Genomic DNA, 22,875 nt, shown 5'->3' with positions numbered 1-22,875 from the left:
CACATGGCTAAAAGATCCAAGAGATAAATTGTTGTCTCTATGGGGTGCCCCCCCTCCTCCGTATATAAAGGGGGAAGGAGGAGGGGGCCGGCCAAGAGGAGGAGGCGCGCCCAAGGGGGGGGGCAATCCTACTCCAAGTAGGTTTTGCCCCCCTTTCCTATTCCAACTAGGAGAAGGGGGAAGGAGGAGGTGGAGAGAAGGAAGGAGAAGGGGGGCCACCGCCCCCTTCCTTTCCCAACTCGGATTGGGGCAAGGGGGGCCGCGCGCCACCTCCTGCCGCCTCTCCTCTTCCACCACTTGGGCTGATGAGGCCCAATAACCCCCCCCCCCCCGGGGGGGGGGAGGGTGGGGGTGGGGGTTCCGGTAACCCCCCGGTACTCCGGTGTATATTCGATAACCCCGGGAACCATTTCGGTGTCCCAATATAGTCGTCCAGTATATCAATCTTCATGTCTCGACCATTTTGAGACTCCTCATCATGTCTGTGATCACATCCGGGACTCCGAACTACCTTCGGTACATCAAAACACATAAACTCGTAATATAACCGTCATCGAACTTCAAGCGTGCGGACCCTACGGGTTCGAGAACTATGTGGACATGACCGAGACACGTCTCTGGTCAATAACCAATAGCGGAACCTGGATGCTTATATTGGCTCCTACATATTCTATGAAGATCGTTATCGGTCAAACCGCGTAACAACATACGTTGTTCCCTTTGTCATCGGTATGTTACTTGCCCAAGATTCAATCGTCGGTATCTCAATACCTAGTTCAATCTCGTTACCAGCAGGTCTCTTTACTCATTCCATAATACATCATCCCGCAACTAACTCATTAGTTACAATGCTTGCAAGGCTTGGGTGATGTGTATTACCGAGTGGGCCCATAGATACCTCTCCGACAATCGGAGTGACAAATCCTAATCTTGAAATACGCCAACCCAACAAGTACCTTTGGAGACATCTGTAAAGCACCTTTATAATCACCCAGTTACGTTGTGACGCTTGGTAGCACACAAAGTGTTCCTCCGGTAAACGGGAGTTGCATAATCTCATAGTCACAGGAACATGTATAAGTCATGAAGAAAGCAATAGCAACAAACTAAACGATCAAGTGCTAACGGAATGGGTCAAGTCAATCACATCATTATCCTAATGATGTGATCCCGTTAATCAAATGACAACTCTTTGTCTATGGTTAGGAAACATAACCATCTTTGATTCAACGAGCTAGTCAAGTAGAGGCATACTAGTGACACTCTGTTTTGTCTATGTATTCACACATATATCATGTTTCCGGTTAATACAATTCTAGCATGAATAATAAACATTTATCATGATATAAAGAAATAAATAATAAGTTTATTATTGCCTCTAGGGCATATTTCCTTCACTTATTTGGTTCCCATTTTTTTGTAAGACGACAATAAGAATGCAGAAAATGAGTTCAAAATCAGAGTGTAAGCAAGAGTGGAAATTAAAGAGGACAGTAAATAATTTTCTACTAGGCGTGTTACTTCTCGAACAACAATATGTTACTTCATTGCAGTAGTTTGTCAAAACTATCACAAGGCAACACTTTTTGCGAGATGGGTATTATTATATGACAGTTTCATCAAAATAAGTGTAGTTTACTAAGGTTCTTACAATTCCTTATTTCTACTTAAAAGATGTGTAGTTTATGGGATCAAGAAATTATCAAAGGACATCATATGAGGTCTAACCGGAAGAAACATGTATGTATTTGATTATTCTAGCATTTTCTTTCGATATAAGAGTTAAGACAGGAGTCAAGATGAATTAATTAAGTTGTAATTGAGTAGCATGTTCCACAATGCTAGAAATGCCACTGAAAATATCGACAATGACCCCTTATGGATACATTGTGCCTTCTCTCCAATTGTTTAATACATATGGATGTGGCCAACATCACTTGGTTAGGAGGGATAGTGTACACTCATCAACATAGGAACATAAGACACACACTTCTCAGGTAGATATAGTTGGAGAACACATCTATGCACCTTTTGCCATCTACGCACAGTTAGTTATTGCATGAGGCTGTTGCCATTACTAGGAATGGAACACACACTAAGCTAAGGATGAGTAGGATGACCGCTGCGCTGTTGTGGGCTCTATGCCATTTTCACGTGGCCAAGTGGACAGTGGACATGAATGCCATTTTTTAGCATTTTTTTCTCACACAAATTATGGATTGTAAAAATGCAAGTTACAGATAAAAGTGGCAAACCCACATGCTTATGTACATATAAAACCCCGTTAATTCCCCCATCAGAAATAATACCGGGCGTACCGTTAATGGTAGTAGACGTAAAAGGACAAATAGATTAAATATTTAAAATCCATAATAATAGAATTGTTTAACCTTGACGATCCTCACATTTCCCGTATTGGTTCTATGTTTTGCAAGATACCCTAAATATATGGAATAAAAAACGATATTGCACGAACTTACTAACCTCAAATGTTGAAATCAAAAACATTACGAGGTTGTAATCATTGGAAGCCTGCTCCCCCCCCCCCCCTTTCAGAACTTACTTAGCTTCGACTAAAATTAGAACTTTCTGAGTCCAAATTTGCACAAACGAATATCAAATTTGTTACTCGAAAATGGAGACCTACCAAAAATTAGTATTTTAGTATCCTCCTTGTGATATTTAGTGGATACACTAAAGCATGACCATTATATAGGTAATGGTCCCAATCATTTCCTCTGTCTTCATGAAGCAAACAAGGAAATATTTGTAAGTACATAATGATTGTACTCGTATTTAATTCATGCACAACCTGTCATTTAGATGCAGTTAAAAAACTATTCTATAGTATGAGCAATAAAGTGCAAATTTGTTAAAAACCAATTTAGATGTATTAGTGACCAAATTTTAACTTGTTAGCACGTGCAAAAACAAATTACCATACTGGTTGTATGTACTGTGGAACCAATTTCAGAACATGCAAACAAATGCACAATCACAGAGTAGCTAACAACTTCTGAAAAGTTATCCTCTTGGACTATTGAGCTGCTTGCGTGTATGGTCTAGAAAATGGGTCCACTGTTGGGTAATCCAAACAATACGTGAGTTAGTTTAGGCACAAGTGTAGGCGTGCTAGTTCTGTTCGGTTAGGATTAGTACTGGATGGATTAAGCTTGTCGGTTGATTAGTTTAGGAAATCTAGGTTCAATCGGTTTGTACTTTCCTAATACTAAGTTGAGTCCGGTTAGGACTTGTGCCTGGCCATCGAGCTGTTTTAGTAGGAGTCTGTACTAGGATTAGGAGTGTATGGCTGAGTCCGGTTTGGACTCAAGATAGGTCCGTGTAGGTTAGGTCGGCTCATGTGTATATATACATGAGTAGGTCGTCTGAGATTGTATCAAGAGAAAAAGGGAGAGAAAACAGAAAATCAATAAGGAGTAGAAAAAAGGGCACGACAAGGGCCTTTGGCTATCAGTTTTGTGTGCGCGTGCGTTCGTGCAATTTTATGTAATCGATCCTGAGGGTGAATTTCAACAATTGGTATCAGAGCCAGGTTGAGATGAAGCTGTGCTTGCCCCGGGGTGGCGACCCGATTAGCGCCTCGGGGCGGGCGATACAGTCGCTGGTGTAGCGACAAGGAGGTGCGGGCCATATAGTCGTTGGGTGGTACAACAACGAGGAGGAACGGGCGATCTAGTCGCTGGGTGGTGCAGCGACGTGAAGGGTCAAGCGGTTGTCGTTCGGCGAAGCGGCAACGAGAAGATGACGAGGACACTGTCGTAAGCGAGGTGACAGGTGATTGTTGTTCTGAGGAATGACCTGGAGAAGGGCGACAGGGCTGTCGTTGGCAAGGCATTGGTGATCGTTGATGGTTATGGAGGTGCCGAAGTTGCGACACTGAGGAAATCATCGAGATCATCGTTGGGGGGAGCGAGGAAGAGGCGACAAAGTTGTGAGCTGTCGTCAAGGTGTGCACATGAGTTCTTGTAAGGTGCGTCCAAGAGCTCAGGTGTGTGAGTCTTCTGCTACAGTTGAGATGCGTCACAGGCGGAGGAGAATTGCGAGCGAGAGCGGGCGGATGGAAAAAGGAAATTGTGCCTTGCGTTTCCGTTCGTGATCATGGAGTTTCGCGAGTTCATATACGAAGGAGATGAGTTGCACGTATATGGCAAGTTGTGCTGCCGCTGGACAAGAGGTGTCGGTCGATAAGATGTGGCATCGGCGACAATGACAAGATGTGAATGTATGACGGGTGAAAAGATGTGTCTTCCTGTATGCAAGTAGTCGACGAGAAGATGAAGATCAATGTGAAGATGGACGCGGACCAGTTAAGGTGAGTTCCTGCATGAGACTATGTGTTTAGTCTGCATGTAGCACGCTAAGTTGCGGCAGCGTGGCTGGTAGTCTTGATAATCGTTGGTTCCAGTCTAGAAGTCGGCATGAAAGGATTGAATGGCGATGAAGTGGTGGACATCGTTACAAGAAGAGAGAAATTGTGGTCCGGTAAGTCGCGTCACCGGAGAAAACCGACGTGACAAGATGAGTAGGTGGTTGTCTGCGTGTCTCATTGAGTAAAAAGTCGAGTGTTTAGATTAGGTGGTGAATGTTGGGTAATCCAAACAATACGTGAGTTAGTTTAGGCACAAGTGTAGGTGTGCTAGCTCTGTTCGGTTAGGATTAGTACTAGAGGGATTACGTTTGTCGGTTGATTAGTTTAGGAAATCTAGATTCAATCGGTTTGTACTTTCCTAATACTAAGTTGAGTCCGGTTAGGACTTGTGCCTGGCCATCGAGCTGTTTTAGTAGGAGTCTGTACTAGGATTAGGAGTGTATGGCTGAGTCCGGTTTGGACTCTAGATAGGTCCGTGTAGGTTAGGTTGGTTCATGTGTATATATACATGAGTAGGTCGTCTGAGATTGTATCAAGAGAAAAAGGGAGAGAAAACAGAAAATCAATAAGGAGTAGCAAAAAGGACACGACAAGGGCCCTTTGGCTATCAGTTTTGTGTGCGCGTGCGTTTGTGCAATTTTATGTAATCGATCCTGAGGGTGAATTTCAACATCCACAAATACATATAATATATTCGTATATATATATGTTCTATTTTGAAAGCAGGGAACAAAAAGATTTGTTTTATAGCCAGTAAGAAGAATATATATGTGTTAGGTGTTCTGGAAATATGTTGAACAGTTAAATATCCTATCTTTTGAATTCTGTCCAAAATACTAACTGATTGTCTAAAGACCATCTAGTAACTTAGTCACAGGAATCCTTGTGAAAAAAAAAACTCAGAGGAAGCAAAAAGATTTATTGCAAATGATACTGCAGTTTAAATCTAGTTTTTTTAGCTTCTAGAATAGAGCAGAATCAATGGTGATAGGCAACTGATGTTAAATACTATAGTTAGGTTATCAGTTATCCATGTAATTCAAACAATAGAAACTAATTGCAGACAGAAAGACATGTTATTAACTTGTTTTTGGGTTTATATATAGTTTAGAGAAAAGTATATTTTTCGTCCCTCAACTTTAGGTGAAGTCTAAATTTGGTCCCTCAACTCCGAAACCGGACAACTTGCACCCCCAACTAACGAAACCGGACAAGGTTCGTCCCTGCTCTCGATTTTGACCGGTTTTAGTGCTGACTGACCCCGTTTTGACCGGTGCTGACTCAAATTCGTCTAATTTTTTCATATCCATGAACTTTTTGAAATTTGTGTACTGTTTTCAAATCAGTGTATTTTTTCAAGTTCGTGTGATTTTATCAAATCCAAGTATTTTTTTTCAAATCTATGAAGTGTTTTTGAATTTCGCGTACTTGTTTCAAATCCGCATACTTTGTAAAGTTGGTGTATTTTTTTAATCCATGTTCCTTTTCCAATCCATGAAATTTGTTTGAAATTCAGATACTTGTTTCAAGTTGACATAATTTTTCAACTCCACACATTTTTTTTCTATTTTACGTGAAAGAAATTCAAATCCGCGTATGTTTTCAAGTTCGCATAAACTTTTCAAATCCAAAAAAATGTACGCGAATATGAATAAGTACGTCAATTTTAGAAAATTACACGAATTTGAAAAAACCACATGAACTTTAAAAAAGTACGCAGATTTAAAAAATATGTGTACTTGGAAAAAGTACGCGGATTTGGAAAAAGTACACAATTTTTTTAAAAGTTCACGTATTTGAAAAAGTACCCGAATTTGAAAACATTAAGCGGAATTAGAAAATGTATGCGGATTTAAGTTGGCACGGTCAAAACCGGGGTGTGACAACACCAAAACCGGTCAAAAACCGTGACTAGGGATGAATCTTGTCCGGTTTCAGTAGTTAAAGATGCAAGTTGTCCGGTTTTGAAATTAAGGGACCAAATCTAGACTTCACGAAGAATTGAGGGATGAAAAATATACTTTTCTCTATAGTTTATCTACCTATATGATCAATTGGTGGGCTCGAGGGACTTCACAGGCAGCTTGGCTTTGTCGGCATAACTTCTGCCACTAGGCTCCATGGAGGGATCTGCTTGCCTTGAAACTCCAGGTTCCGGTGCAGGCTCATTCGGCAAAGCTACAATCCCATCAGGCTCGATTTGGTGGACAATCACCGTCGGATTTGATGAAGGGAGGCCGTGAGCTGAAAGAGCCATGATGACAAAATTCAAACCATCTATTTCATATATAAGAGGAACTCTACCATGAATATTCATAGTAGCTAAGATAATGAACATGCACTGGAGCTTCGTTGTTTGTTCTGAAGTCTTCGTTCTTCGTTGCACTTTTCGTATGTTGCTCCTGGTATTTGTTTTTCAGATTAAGATGCCATTTTCGTGTAGCATATCCTGTTTACTAGTTTCAAAGTTCCTTTGAATCAATGTAGTTTTAAAGAGCACGGGCGCAGCCCAGTTTCTCTTATGCCCGATCGATTCATTCATGACAGAATCTGGAAGATGAATGATCCTTTTGCGGTATGCCTCAGGGTCCAAGTGCAACCATGCACAAGCGACATCTGCACGATGAGTCGCAGCACTCGACGCACCCGCTGCAAATCATCTAGGGCAAATGGGCAATGCAGCTTTTTTTCTTACTCTAGAACATACATGCATATTGAAATGGAACCAGCAAGAAAAATGTCTGGACATGCGAGATGCAAATTAACAAATGTAGAAGCACACAGATGATGAGTGGCATGTGACATGACTTTTTTTTTGTGTGTGTGTGGAGGAACCAAATGCTTGCAACATTCATTATACTTTGTTTACGATGACTGTAATATACACTTTTTGTTCAAAAAAATGTAACATACACTATTGTTATTTACATGAGAAGTTTTGAATGTTTTGAGAGGTTTTAGTACTAGCTATGGTTTGGTTTCGGGCGACCCGATTATTCATACCTGCAGACGGGGCCTCTTTTCTCATAGACATGGCTGCAAGATCAGCCATGATTTTTTGTCTCGCCTGCTCCCTCAACAGTTGCTTTCTCTGGTGCATGGAAAAGCTCTTGTTAGAAGATGTACCTTCGTCATCTTGTGCGTTATAGGCGGAGAAAGTATGTGTGCGTACCTTCTGATTCCCTGGAAGCCTGGGACTAAGACATGTGCTTTTGTGGTCATGCTGCCGGCGGGCACGGCCACGCCGCTATTGGACATGCCACCACCACGGTTGGATCTGCCGCACGCCCGGCCGCGGAGCCGGAGGGACCTGCTGGGGCTGATGTTCGGGGCTTCCAGAGCTAAAACGACCGCGCGGGGTGGCGCCCTAGGAAGCATGGCAGCGCAGTCATCCACGTTCGTTGGCGATGAGGCCTCCGGCTCCATTCTCTTAGGCATGGCAGGAAAAGTTGGTGTTCTCTCAAAAAGAATGGTAGATCTGGTGGCATCGCTGTTGTTCAACGAAATAGGGTGGCTGGGTCAGGCCGCTTAGCACCAACGGGAGGCGCTTATATAGACTCTTGACTTGTAGACTGTGTTTCTTTCTTCTTGTGTGAGGACTGAGGAGGAGAGTGTTCCTTTCTTCCTTTGAACAACAGAGCAGAGTTAATTGCACGTTGGTACCACACTTGCGCACGTTGTGACGAGTCAGTATCATTGCTCGTGCATGTCGCAGTTCAGTACCACTATTCGGCCTAACCGTTACAAAATGGGCTGACAGCCGTATAAGTGTGTATTGACAATGTATCTGACGGACTGGGCCCACCTGTCAGGTGACACGGTGGCCAATCGGCGCGTGCCCGATGCGCTGACTAGGACGAGGCTGGTGCGGTTGTCTAAGCTGTCTCGGTCGGATCGGTCATCGGTCGGTTCTTACTCTTGCTCGAGCTCACTCTCGCTCTCCCTCCTCTCTCTGATTCGCCACCGCCCGCCGCTGCCGCCACCACCACCTCAACCGGCTCGCCATCGCGCCATGGAGGACGAGAGCAGTCAGGACTCCAGCGTTCAATACAAGAACCTCTCCGACGACGAAGCCATGCATTACCGGGTGAGTTGTAGAGCTAGGGTTAGGGTTAGGTTTCTCTGATTTGGGGATTTGATTTGATTTGGGGATTGTCTCTTCCTTTTGCTCCTCTAGATCCCTGCTAGCATTGAAGACCAAGACTACAGTGGCATTGAGACAACGCCCATCGTTCTTTGCCATCAGCATGGTGTGGCGGCTGAGAGGCGTGTAGCATTTGAAGCATTTAACACGGGCAGGAGGTTCTTAGTGTGTCCTAAGAGTGTAAAATTCTGTACAAATCTCTTTGCTAATATTATTGTTTAGTCTAGCCATGTGCATAGAATTGTCCAGTGCATAGAAATCATATTGTTTAATCTAGCCATGTGCTGATGCACAATGTTTAATCAGTATTGTTGTTTAATTGGGTAGCTGTGATGGTCATTTTGTAGCCATTTAGTACTACGGATGCTAATCATTGGATTAGAAAATGTATTGATGCTTTCCATGTATATTTAATTTGGCCAGTAATTTTATAATTGGTCAACAACTTAGTTTGCAATGCAGATCATTGTTTAGTTCACAAGTTGCCAATTATTTGATTGTTTAATGTCATAGAGATTCAATGAGTGTTTAGTGTCATAGAGATTCAGTGAGTGTTTAGTGTCATAGAGATTGTTTAATGTCAGAAGCTCAAAATTCAGTGAGTGTTTAGTGTCAGAGGTTCATTCTTTAATTGGCTAGATTATTAAATCGCGAACCTCTCAAAGATGCTTAAAGTTCATTATTTAATTGAGTGGTAGATGCTTAAAGTTGATTTGATTTGTATTTCATTGTTTAAAGTTAGATGCTCAAAGTTCAGTTATTATTTAAAGCCAGTTGCTCAAAGATTATTACTTCAATAATTTCCCTAGGATATTGATTTTGCACATGCTATGTTTGTTTATATTGCAAGAAGATGACAGCTGTAGTATTGTTCTCTGAGTTGACCCAGAGTGGCCTCCTACTTTGCAGAATGCCTTGTTGAAGCTATGGGAAATGTATCATGATAGCAAGAGTGATAGGAGGAAGGATAACCTAGAGAGTTCACTCACTATTCACCATTTGAATGAAGAAAAAAACAATCTAGAGGCCAACTATGACAAATTGGTTGAAGATGTGCACCAACAGTTCAATGCTCAAGAGGATAGGATGGTAGATTTCAGCTATTTGCAGGCTAAGATGCAGAATGTGCATGTTTCTGATTCAATTGTATCTGTCATGAAGACAGAGATGGGGAAGAAAGATGCAGAGATCTTCAAGCTCCAGGAGAAGTATAAAGTACTGATGAACGTGACAAAATCTCAAGGCACTTGCATCCAGAACCTGAAGTTCAATCACCTAACAGAGAAGGAAGTGCTTAGTACATCCACCAGAAACCTGCAATTCTAGGTTGATGAACTCAAAAAATATGAGGAAAAGCTCACCCAGGAGAACACCCAGCTGCTCCTTCACATGGGTGATCTTAAGAAGGGGCATGACAAGCTCACAGCAAGGAGGCATCAGCTAAAGATTCAGATTGGTGAACTATTGAAGTCAGAGGAGAAGAACAAGCAGAAATTGAATGGGATCCTGGAAATCTTGTCAGAATGAAGATGCGGACGAAGAGGAAGAGCAAGATCAAGATCCATATCAACATGAAGAAGAAGAATGCTTGCTTTGCTGACCTTTTGTGAAGTATGGTGTTGTTGTGAACTAAGTTATGTACTATGGATGTGTAGTTGTGAACTAAGTTGGAACTATGTTGTTGCTTTAAGTTGTGACCTAAGTTGAACTCCAGTATGTTGTGTAAGAATCTATTAATTATGTTGTATGAAGCTATCCTTTATGATTTGGGTTGCTTGTCATAGTTGGTTGATATGTTACATGATTTATGTTGTTGTCATTGTTGCTGTCATAGTGGTTACTCTAAGCCATAGTTGCTGTCATATTGGCTGTCATTTAGGCTCCGTAGACATCGAGAACCCACTAAACCATAGTGGTTAGCCATTTAGGCTTCGTCGACATCGAGAACCCACTAAACCATAGTGGTTAGCCATTTAGGCTTCGTCGACGTCGAGAGCCCACTAAACCATAGTGGTTAGCCATTTAGGCTCCGTCGACGTCGAGAACCCACTAAACCATAGTGGTTAGCCATTTAGGCTCTGTCGACGTCGAGAAACCCCTAAACCATAGTGGTTAGCCATTTAGGCTCCGTCGACGTCGAGAACCCACTAAACCATAGTGGTTAGCCATTTAGGCTCCATCGACGTCGAGAACCCACTAGACCATAGTAGTTAGCCATTTAGGCTCCATCGACATCGAGAAACCCCTAAACCATAGCGGTTAGCCATTTAGGCTCCGTCGACGTCGAGAAACCCCTAAACCATAGCGGTTAGCCATTTAGGTTCCGTCGACGTCGAGAACCCCCTAAACCATAGTGGTTAGCCATTTAGGCTTCGTCGACGTTGAGAACCCACTAAACCATAGTGGTTAGCCATTTAGGCTTCGTCGATGTCGAGAAACCCCTAAACCATAGTGGTTAGCCATTTAGGCTCCGTCGACGTCGAGAACCCACTAAACCATAGTGGTTAGCCATTTAGGCGCCGTCGACGTCGAGAACCCACTAAACCATAGTGGTTAGCCATTTAGGATCCGTCGACGTCGAGAAACCCCTAAACCATAGTGGTTAGCCATTTAGGCTCCGTCGACGTCGAGAACCCCCTAAACCATAATGGTTAGTCATTTAGGCTCCGTCGACGTCGAGACCCCCCTAACCCATAGTGGTTAGTCATTTAGGCTCTATCGACGTCGAGACCCCCCTAAACCATAGTGGTTAGTCATTTAGGCTCTGTCGACGTCGAGACCCCCCTAAACCATAGTGGTCAGTCATTTAGGCTCTGTCGACGTCGAGAACCCCCTAAACCATAGTGGTTAGTCATTTAGGCTCTGTTGACGTCAAGAACCCCCTAAACCATAGTGGTTAGTCATTTAGGCTCTGTCGACATCGAGAACCCCCTAAACCATAGTGGTTAGTCATTTAGGCTCTGTCGACGTCGAGACCCCCCTAAACCATAGTGGTTAGCCATTTAAGCTCTGTCGACATCGAGACCTCCCTAAACCATAGTGGTTAGCCATTTAGGCTCCGTCGATGTCGAGAAACCCCTAAACCATTGTGGTTAGCTATTTAGGCTCCGTCGATGTCGAGAATCCCCTAAACCATTTTGGTTAGTCATCACATCATATCAAACTTAACTCATCACATCATATGAAACTTAACTCATCACATCATAACAAACCTAGTACTCATCACATCATAACAAACCTAGTACTCATCACATCATATCAAACCTAGTAATCATCACATCATAAAAAACCTAGTACTCATCACATCATAAAAAACTTAGTACTCATAACATCATAACAAACTTAGTAATCATCACTTCATAACAAACTTAGTACTCATCACTTCATAACATTGTTCACAAACATAACCCAGATGCACACTTAACATAGTTCAAAATATGGTGCACATAACCCAGTGATAACCCACAAGTATAGGGGATCGCAAAAGTTTTCGAGGGTAGAGTATTCAACCCAAATTTATTGACTCGACACAAGGGGAGCCAAAGAATATTCTCAAGTATTAGCAGCTGAGTTGTCAATTCAACCACACCTGGATAACTTAATATCTGTAGCAAGGTATTTAGTAGCAAAGTAATATGATAGTAGTGGTAACGATAGAAAAAGTAATGCTAGCAAAAGTAATGTTTTTGGTATTTTGTAGTGATGATAACAATAGCAACGGAAAAGTAAATAAGTGAAGAACAATCTATGGAAAGCTCGTAGGCATTGGATCGGTGATGGAGAATTATGCCGGATGTGGTTCATCATGTAACAGTCATAACCTAGGGTGACATATAACTAGCTTCAGTTCATCAATGTAATGTAGGCACGTATTCCGAATATAGTCATACATGCTTATGGAAAAGAACTTGCATGACATCTTTTGTCCTACCCTCCAGTGGCAGCGGGTTCGTAATGGAAACTAATGGATATTAAGGCCTCCTTTTAATAGAGTACAGGACCAAAGCATTAACACATAGTGAATACATGAACTCCTCAAACTACGGTCATCACCGGGAGTGGTCCCGATTATTGTCACTTCGGGGTTGCCGGATCATAACACATAGTAGGTGACTATAGACTTGCAAGATAGGATCAAGAACACATATATATTCATGAAAACATAATAGGTTCAGATCTGAAATCATGGCACTCGGGCCCTAGTGACAAGCATTAAGCATAGCAAAGTCATAGCAACATCAATCTCAGAACATAGTGGATACTAGGGATCAAACCCTAACAAAACTAACTCGATTACATGATAAATCTCATCCAACCCATCATCGTCCAATAAGCCTACGATGGAATTACTCACGCACGGCGGTGAGCATCATGAAATTGGTGATGGAGGATGGTTGATGATGACGACGGCGACGGATTCCCCTCTCCGGAGCCCTGAACGGACTCCAGATCAGCCCTCCCGAGAGAGTTTAGGGCTTGGCGGCTGCTCCGTATCATAAAACATGATGAATCCTTCTCCTTTATTTTTTTATCCTCGAACACGAATATATGGAGTTGGAGTTGAGGTCGGTGGAGCTCCAGGGGGCCCACGAAGCAGGGGGCGCGCCCAGGGGGCAAGCGCGCCCCCCACCGTCGTGGCTAGGGTGTGGGCCCCTTGGCCTTGATTCTTTGGCAGTATTTTTTTATTATTTTCAAAAATAATCTCTGTGGAGTTTTAGGTCATTCCGAGAACTTTTGTTTCTGCACATAAATAACACCATGGCAATTCTGCTGAAAATTGCATCAGTCCGGGTTAGTTCCATTCAAATCATGCAAGTTAGAGTCCAAAACAAGGGCAAAAGTGTTTGGAAAATAGATACGACGGAGACGTATCAACTCCCCCAACCTTAAACCTTTGCTTGTCCTCAAGCAATTCAGTTGACAAACTGAAAGTGATAAAGAATTTTTTTTACAAACTCTGTTTGCTCTTGTTGTTGTAAATATGTTAAGCCAACTTTCAAGTTTTCAGCAAAGATTATGAACTAACCACATTCGCAATAACACTTAGGTCTCATGTTTACTCATATCAATGGCATAATCAACTAGCGAGCAATAATAATAAATCTCGAATGACAACACTTTCTCAAAACAATCATGATATGATATAACAAGATGGTATCTCGCTAGCCCTTTCTGAGACCGCAAAACATAAATGCAGAGCACCTTTAAAGATCAAGGACTGACTAGACATTGTAATTCATGGTAAAAGACATCCAGTCAAGTCATACTCAATGTAAACTAACAGTAATGAATGCAAATGACAGCGGTGCTCTCCAACTGGTGCTTTTTAATAAGAGGATGATGACTCAACATAAAAGTAAATACATAGGCCCTTCGCAGAGGGAAGCAGGGATTTGTAGATGTGTCAGAGCTCGATTTTGAAATAGAGGTGAATAATATTTTGAGAGGTACACTTTCATTGTCAACATAACAACCAAGAGATGGCGATATCTTGCATGCTACACACATTATAGGCGGTTCCCAAACAGAATGGTAAAGTTTATACTCCCCCTCCACCAACAAGCATCAATCCATGGCTTGCTCGAAACAACGAGTGCCTCCAACTAACAACAGTCCTGAGGGAGTTTTGTTTGCAATTATTTTGATTTGATTTGCATAAAGCATGGGACTGGGCATCCCGGTGACCAGTCATTTTCTCGTGAGTGAGGAGCGGAGTCCACTCCTCTTGAGAATAACCCACCTAACATGGAAAATATGGACATCCCTAGTTGATACATGAGCTATTCGAGCATACAAAATAGAAAGTTTTATTTGAAGGTTTAGAGTTTGGCACATACAAATTTACTTGGAACGGCAGGTAGATACCGTATATAGATAGGTATGGTGGACTCATATGGAATAACTTTGGGGTTTATGGGATTGTATGCACAAGCAGTATTCTCGCTTAGTATAGGTGAAGGCTAGAAAAAGACTGGGAAGTGACCAGCTAGAGAGCGACAACAGTCATGAACATGCATTAAAATTAATCAACACCAAATGCAAGCATGAGTAGGATATAATGCACCATGAACATAAATATCGTAGAGGCTATGTTGATTTTGTTTCAACTACATGCGTGAACATGTGCCAAGTCAAGCCACTCGAATCGTTCAAAAGAGAATACCACCCTATCATACCACATCACAACCATCTTAATAGCATGTTGGCACGCAAGGTAAACAATTATAAGCTCCTAGCTAATTAAGCATGGCATAAGCAACTATAATCTGTAATTGTCATTCCAAACATGTTTATTCATAATAGGCTGAATCTGGAATGATGAACTAACCATATTTACAAAAACAAGAGAGGTCGAGTTCATACCAGCTTCTGCCATCTCAATCAGTCCATCATATATCGTCATAATTGCCTTTCACTTGCACGACCGAATGATGTGAATAATAATAATAATGCATGTGCATTGGACTAAGCTGGAATCTGCAAGCATTCAATAAACATGAGAAGACAAGGCAATATGGACTCTTGGTTAAATCAACAATAATGCATATATGAGTCACTTCAACAATTTAATCATGGTTTTCTCCTATCAAACCCTAAATAAAAGAAAACAAATAAAACTATTTACACGGGAAAGCTCCCAACAAGCAAGAGAAGAACATGAAATCTTTTTGGGTTTTCTTTTTAATTACTACTACAAGCATGGAAATGAAAACTAGCTAAAAGCTACAACTAATTTTTTGGGTTTTTTTCTTAAGGTTTATCAAACACACAAGAAGAAAGCATAAAAAAGAAATAAACTAGCATGGTTATTACAATGAAAAAGTATGAGCACCGACATCTAACAATGAGTGTGTGAACATAAATATAATGTCGGTGAAAAAGCTTTTGGCCTAAGTTGGTCTATGGCCACGGCTGGCCTGTCGGATATCCAAAGTAATAGTTGGGGTCATACTGTGAAGAAGCCTCGGATTGCCACTGGTTGGCAATCGCCTCCGGATCCCACTGATAATCAGACTGTCATGGAGGATCTAATTGTGATTCCGGCTCTGGCTCTCTAGCTGTTGTAGGGTTCCGGTAGGCATGAATGGCCTCTAACGAAACAAGGTACTTGCCTGCAGATAAATCAAACAAGGAAGGAGCAGGCATGGTAATAGTCTCAGGATGATGTTTATCCAAGAACAATTTGTATTTAAGCTCATTTTCCCTATTCTTAACAATAAAATCATGTGCTACCATACTCTTATAATCTAAATAAATAGTAGGCAGCAATTTTCTTCCTTTTCATAGTGCCTAATAGGTATGTTATAGTATGCAGCAAGGCTTGAAGCATAGACACCTCCAAAGATGGGGCCTTCGTACGGTTCAGACTTAAACCGTTTGGCAATAATACCGCCCATACTAACAGAGTCGTCACGGAATAAACCATGGAACAAAATAATAATATCAGGAACACTAAGGTTTCCGTAGTTTCCGCGACCAATTAAGCAACGACTAGCAAATATTGGAAAGTAGCGTAAAACAGGAAAAATGTATGCTAGTGATTCTTGCATCAGAAACTTTCCTAGTTTCCCCTACAGTAATAGTGTCAATAAACCCGTCCACATCTCTACGATGTGGTTCCTCTAAGCTACCCTCGAAAGGTATTTTGCAAACCCTGCAAAATTCACATAGTGACATCTTCTTAACCACATCATATAAATGAAACTCTACCGAAGGAGGTGATTCCTTAGGATAATAGTAGAAGTTTTTCACAAAAGTATTGGTGAGTAAGAGATATTGTTCGCATTGGTCGCGGAGGAAGTCGGTGAGGCCTGCATTCTTAGCCAATTCATAAAAATCATCATAAATCCCGGCTACTCTCAAGAAATCATCAGAAGGCCATTCACACGGCCGAACCTCCGCGGCGCGAGGTATATTATATTTGGGCCTCTCTGCTTCTTCATTTTGCTTTTTCTTCGAGCTTCGGCTCGATGAGCCCCTCAAAAATCTCTTCATTATTTTCTGAAAAATTCTGAATTTTTTAGTAACTTTAAATAAAAGTAAACCAAACTCAACAAAATTGATAGCAACTATTCCTACAAGTGCCTAGAGCCTATATCATGCATTAGAACTACTTGGAACCATATAAATTTGACATGCAAGCTCAAGAACATGGTCACCTAGGCAACACAAATTTTCAATGAATAAAGCACTAGAACAAAAACTAATTGGACCAATGAAGGAGTGACATACCAAGGAACAATCCCCCAAAGCAGTTTTGTGAGAGGTGCTTTGAGCAAGGAGATCGAAAATCGTAGCAAAATGAGCTAGAACTCGTGCTTGAGCTGGATGGTGATTTTTTGGGAGGAAGAAGAAGTGTGTAGGTGTAGGAATAAGTGGAGGGGAGCCACCATGGGCCCACGAGGCAGGGGGGCACGCCCAAGGGGGTGGGCGTGCCGTGGACCCTTGTGGCCAGGTGCTTGCTCCCCCTGCTGTGTTCTCAGTGCCAGATATTCTCAAATATTCCAGAAAAAATCATATTTAAATTTTAGGGCATTTGGAGAACTTTTATTTTCGGGGTATTTTTTTATTGCATGTATAATTCAGAAAACAGACAGAAATTACTATTTTGCTTTATTTAAACTAAATAACAGAAAGTAAAAAGAGGGTACACAAAGTTGTGTTTTCTAAATTCATCCATCTCATGCTCATCAAAAGGAATCCACAAACAAGGTTGACCAGGTCTTGTTAACAAACTCATTCCGAATAACATGGAACCAGAGAATTTCGAATGACACTATGTTACCTCAACGGGGATATGCACATCCGCAATAATAAGAATATCATATTTCTTCTTGATAGTAGAAAGAGGACATTCAAAACCTCCAAAAATAATCGATGGAATTTTTCCAATAGAATTGATACTGTGGACTTGAGGTTGTTTCCTCAGAAAGTGTACCGTATGCTCATTACCATTAACATGAAAAGTGACATTGCCTTTGTTGCAATCAATAACAACCCCTGCAGTATTCAAAAAGGGTCTACCAAGAATAATAGACATACTATCGTCCTCAGGAATATCAGGAATAATAAAGTCCGTTAAAATAGTAACGTTTGCAACCACAACAGGCACATCCTCACAAATACCGACAGGTATAGCAGTTGATTTATCATCCTTTTGCAAAGATATTTCAGGAGGTTTAAACTTATTCAAATAAAGTCTACGATATAAAGAGAGAGGCATAACACTAACACCGGCTCCAAGATCACATAAAGCAGTTCTAACATAGTTTCTTTTAATGGAGCATGGTATAGTTGATACTCCTGGATCTCCTAGTTTCTTAGGTATTCCACCCTTAAAAGTATAATTAGCAAGCATGGTGGAAATTTCAGCTTCCGATATCTTGCTTTTATTAGTAACAATATCTTTCATGTACTTAGCATAAGGATTCATTTTAAGCATATCAGTCAAACGCATACGCAAAAAGATAGGTCTAATCATTTCACCAAAGCGCTCAAAATCCTCGTCATCCTTTTTCTTGGATGGCTTAGGAGGAAAAGGCATGGGTTTTTGAACCCAAGGCTCTCTTTCCTTACCGTGTTTCCTAGCAACAAAGTCTCTTTTATCATAACATTGATTCTTTGATTGTGGGTTATCAAGATCAACATCAGGTTCAGTCTCTACATCATTTTCATTACTAGGTTGATCATCAACATGAACATCATTATTAACATTATCACTAGGTTCATGCTCATTACCAAATTGTGTTTCAGCATCAGAAATAGAGATATCATTGGGATTCTTAGGTGTGTCAGCAATAGGTTCACTAGAAGCATGCAAAGTCCTATCATTTTTCTTTTTTATTCCTTTTAGAAGGACTAGGTGCATCTATATTATTTCTCTGAGAATCTTTCTCAATTCTCTTAGGGTGGCCTTCAGGATACAAAGGTTCCTAAGTCATTTTACCACCTCTAGTCATAACTCTAACAACATTATCATTATTCTTATTGTTCATTTCATTGAGCAAATCATTCTAAGCTTTAAGTACTTGTTCTACTTGAGTGGTAACCATAGAAGCATGTTTACTAATGAGTATAAGTTCACCTTTAACTCTAGACATATAAGCTAGTCTACCAAAGTAAGCATTAAAGTCTTCTTGCCTAACCATAAAGTTATCAAACTCATCCAAACATTGGCTAGCAAACTTAGTAGGAGGGATCTCAGCTTTATCATATCTATAGAGAGAATTTACCTTTACTACCTGTGTCGGGTTATCAAGACCATGTATTTCTTCAATAGATGATGGATTAAGACCATATATTTCTTCAACAGGCGGTAAATTAAGACCATGTATTTCTTCAATAGGAGGTAAATTCTTAACATCTTCAGCTTTAATACCCTTTTCTTTCATAGATTTCTTTGCCTCTTGCATATCTTCAGGACTGAGAAATAGAACACCCCTTTTCTTCGGAGTTGGTTTAGGAATAGGCTCAGGAGCTGGCTCAGAAAGTGTCCAATTATTTTCATTTGTCAACATATTATTCAATAGAATTCCAGCTTCATCCGGTGTTCTTTCCCTGAAAACAGAACCAGCACAACTATCCAGGTGGTCTCTGGAAGCATCAGTTAGTCCATTATAAAAGATACCAAGTATTTCATTTTTCTTAAGAGGATGATAAGGCAAAGCATTAAGTAATTGGAGAAGCCTCCTCCAAGCTTGTGGGAGACTCTCTTCTTCAATTTGCACAAAATTATATATATCCCTTAAGGCAGCTTGTTTCTTATGAGCAGGGAAATATTTAGTAGAGAAGTAATAAATCATATCCTGGGGACTACGCACACAACCAGGATCAAGAGAATTAAACCATATCTTAGCATCAACATTTAATGAGGACGGAAATATTTTAAGTATATAAAAGTAGCGAGTTCTCTCATCATTAGTGAATAGGGTGGCTACATCATTTAATTTAGTAAGATGTGCCACAACAGTTTCAGATTCATAGCCATAAAAATGATCAGATTCAACCAAAGTAATTATATCAGGATCAATAGAGAATTCATAATCCTTATCAGTAACAAAGATAGGTGAAATAGCATAAGCAGGATCATATTTCATTCTAGCATTCATATTTTTTGTTTAAGATTAGCTAATAATTTCTTAAGATCACTTCTATCATTGCATGTAAGAAAGTCTCTTTTAGTTTCTTCATCCATCACATAGCCCTCAGGCACAACAGGCAATTCATATTTATTAGGAGAGCCTTCATCATCACTTTCATCAATATTATCAGTTTCAATAATTTCATTCTCTCTAGCCCTAGCAAGTTCATGAAGAAATTCACCAAGTGGCACAGTAGTATCAAGCATAGAAGTAGTTTCATCATAAGTATCATGCATAGCAGAAGTGGCATCATCAATAATATGCGACATATAAGAATTAATAGCAGAATCAGGTTTAGGTGTGGCAAGCTTACTCAAAACAGAAGGTGAATCAAGTGCAGAGCTAGATGGAAGTTCCTTACCTCCCCTCGTAGTTGAGGGATAAATTTTTGTTTTCGCGTCTTTCAAGTTCTTCATAGTGACCAGCAGATATAAATCCCAAGTGACTCAAAGAATAGAGCTATGCTCCCCGGCAACGGCACCAGAAAATAGTCTTGATAACCCACAAGTATAGGGGATCGCAACAGTTTTCAAGGGTAGAGTATTCAACCCAAATTTATTGATTCGACACAAGGGGAGCCAAAGAATATTCTCAAGTATTAGCAGCTGAGTTGTGAATTCAACCACACCTGGATAACTTAATATATGCAGCAAGGTATTTACTAGCAAAGTAATATGATAGTAGTGGTAACGATAGCAAAAGTAACGGTAGCAAAAGTAATGTTTTTGGTATTTTGTAGTGATGATAACAATAGCAACGGAAAAGTAAATAAGCGAAGAACAATATATGGAAAGCTCGTAGGCATTGGATTGGTGATGGAGAATTATGCCAGATGTGGTTCATCATGTAATAGTCATAACCTAGGGTGACATAGAACTAGCTCCAGTTCATCAATGTAATGTAGGCATGTATTCTGAATATAGTCATACGTGCTTATGGAAAAGAACTTGCATGACATCTTTTTTCCTACCCTCCCGTGGCAGCGGGGTCCTAACGGAAACTAAGGGATATTAAGGCCTCCTTTTAATAGAATACCGGACCAAAGCATTAACACATAATGAATACATGAACTCCTCAAACTACGGTCATCACCGGGTGTGGTCCCAATTATTGTCACTTCGGGGTTGCTAGATCATAACACATAGTAGGTGACTATAGACTTGCAAGATAGGATCAAGAACTCACATATATTCATGAAAACATAATAGGTTCAGATCTGAAATCATGGCACTTGGGCCCTAGTGACAAGCATTAAGCATAGCAAAGTCATAGCAACATCAATCTCAGAAAAATAGTGGATACTAGGGATCAAACCCTAACAAAACTAACTCGATTACATGATAAATCTCATCCAAACCATCACCGTCCAGCAAGCCTACGATGGAATTACTCACGCACATCGGTGAGCATCATGAAATTGGTGATGGAGGATGGTTGATGATGACGATAGCGACGGATTCCCCTCTCCGGAGCCCCGAACGGACTCCAGATCAGCCCTCCCGAGAGAGTTTAGGGCTTGGCGGCGGCTCCGTATCGTAAAACGCGATGAATATTTCTCCTTTATTTTTTCTCCCCGAACACAAATATATGGAGTTGGAGTTGAGGTCGGTGGAGCTCCAGGGGGCCCACGAGGCAGGGGGCGTGCCCAGGGGGGCAGGCATGCCCCCCACCCTCGTGGCTAGGGTGTGGGCCCCCTGGCCTTGATTCTTTGCTAGTATTTTTTATTATTTCCAAAAATAATCTCCATGGATTTTCAGGTCATTCTGAGAACTTTTGTTTCTGCACATAAATAACACCATGGCAATTCTGCTGAAAACAGCGTCAGTCCGGGTTAGTTCCATTCAAATCATACACGTTAGACTCCAAAACAAGGGCAAATGTGTTTGGAAAAGTAGATACAACGGAGACGTATCAGTATGCCAGACAGGTCCCACTTTCTACAACCACATGTATGCATGTCCAAGTTGACTGGATGTGTTTGCTACCCACTGGTCACTTGCCATAGATTTACACCTGCTTGAATGGGTTTGCAGTACTTGGCCATTTCCTTTTCCACCTCTAGCTTCTCAGCATAATGGGATGTGATCTCCCACATACCTGCCTTTCCTCTCTCTCTATTCCTATGCCACCTCACCATCTGTTTGTCCTTAATAACATCAACCATAGTCATAATAGTTTTTTTTTTCTGAACTAAGATGTACTTGTTGAACAGCTCTGACAGGTTGTTAACAACCAAGTCTGTCTTGCAGTTGGTGTCAAAAGCATGCCTAGCCCAATGCTGTTTAGGTATTCCACTCAGCCACTTCCAAGCTTCCTCACTCTCGTTTTTGAGATCATTCATTGCAATGTTAAACTTGTGCTGGTTATAAGCATAGCTGACATTATCCATAGCTGGTCTAAGGCAAAATCTTTGATGGCAGTTTGGAAATACTTGATTTACTGCATTTAGTAGCCCCTGTTCACATAATATAACACTAAGCTACTAAGTGTGTGCAGAAACTTATATGCAACATAACTTATATGCATAAAGATAAACAAGGAGATGCTGAAGCTACTATCTACAACATAACTTATATGCATAAATAAACAAGGAGATGCATACCTTCTGTCTATCAGACATGATAGTGTAAGGGCCAAATTTGCCAACTTCTCCTCCTAGACATATCTTCAGTTGGTGTAGAAACCAACACCAGTTTGCTGTGTCCTCTTGTCCAACTATAGCAAATGCAAGTGGAAATATGTTGTTATTGCCATCTCTGCCAGTGGCTGCTAAGATTTGAGCACCAGTATTCAGCTTGATAAAGCACCCATCAATACCTACATTTAGATGCAAACAACAAACATGTATAAAGTTGTCATCTACAAGAAAATGTGGCATGAACATTGAGAAACATTCTAATTAAAGCAAAGAAACATGTAACTAACTAATGAATGGCCTGCATGCATTGAGAAATCCCTCCCTGGCTCCATTTATGCAGAAGAACATAGCATGAAACCTTGGACCTGGATGTGGTCTTTTTGTTGTAGCTTTTGGAGTTATTGTTGCAACAATAACTCTACTTCCAGGGTTTGTATCCATGATGGTTTGGGCATAGTCCCTCAGCTTGGGATACTGCTTCTTGTGCTCTCCTAATACAACTTCCACAACAAGGTTTTTGGCTCTATAGGCCATGTGTCTGGGCACTTCAACACCATAATTC

The sequence above is a fragment of the Triticum aestivum genome, chromosome 1A (assembly GCF_018294505.1).
Source record: "Triticum aestivum cultivar Chinese Spring chromosome 1A, IWGSC CS RefSeq v2.1, whole genome shotgun sequence".
Lineage (NCBI taxonomy): Eukaryota > Viridiplantae > Streptophyta > Magnoliopsida > Poales > Poaceae > Triticum > Triticum aestivum.
This window is presented reverse-complemented; position numbering follows the sequence as displayed.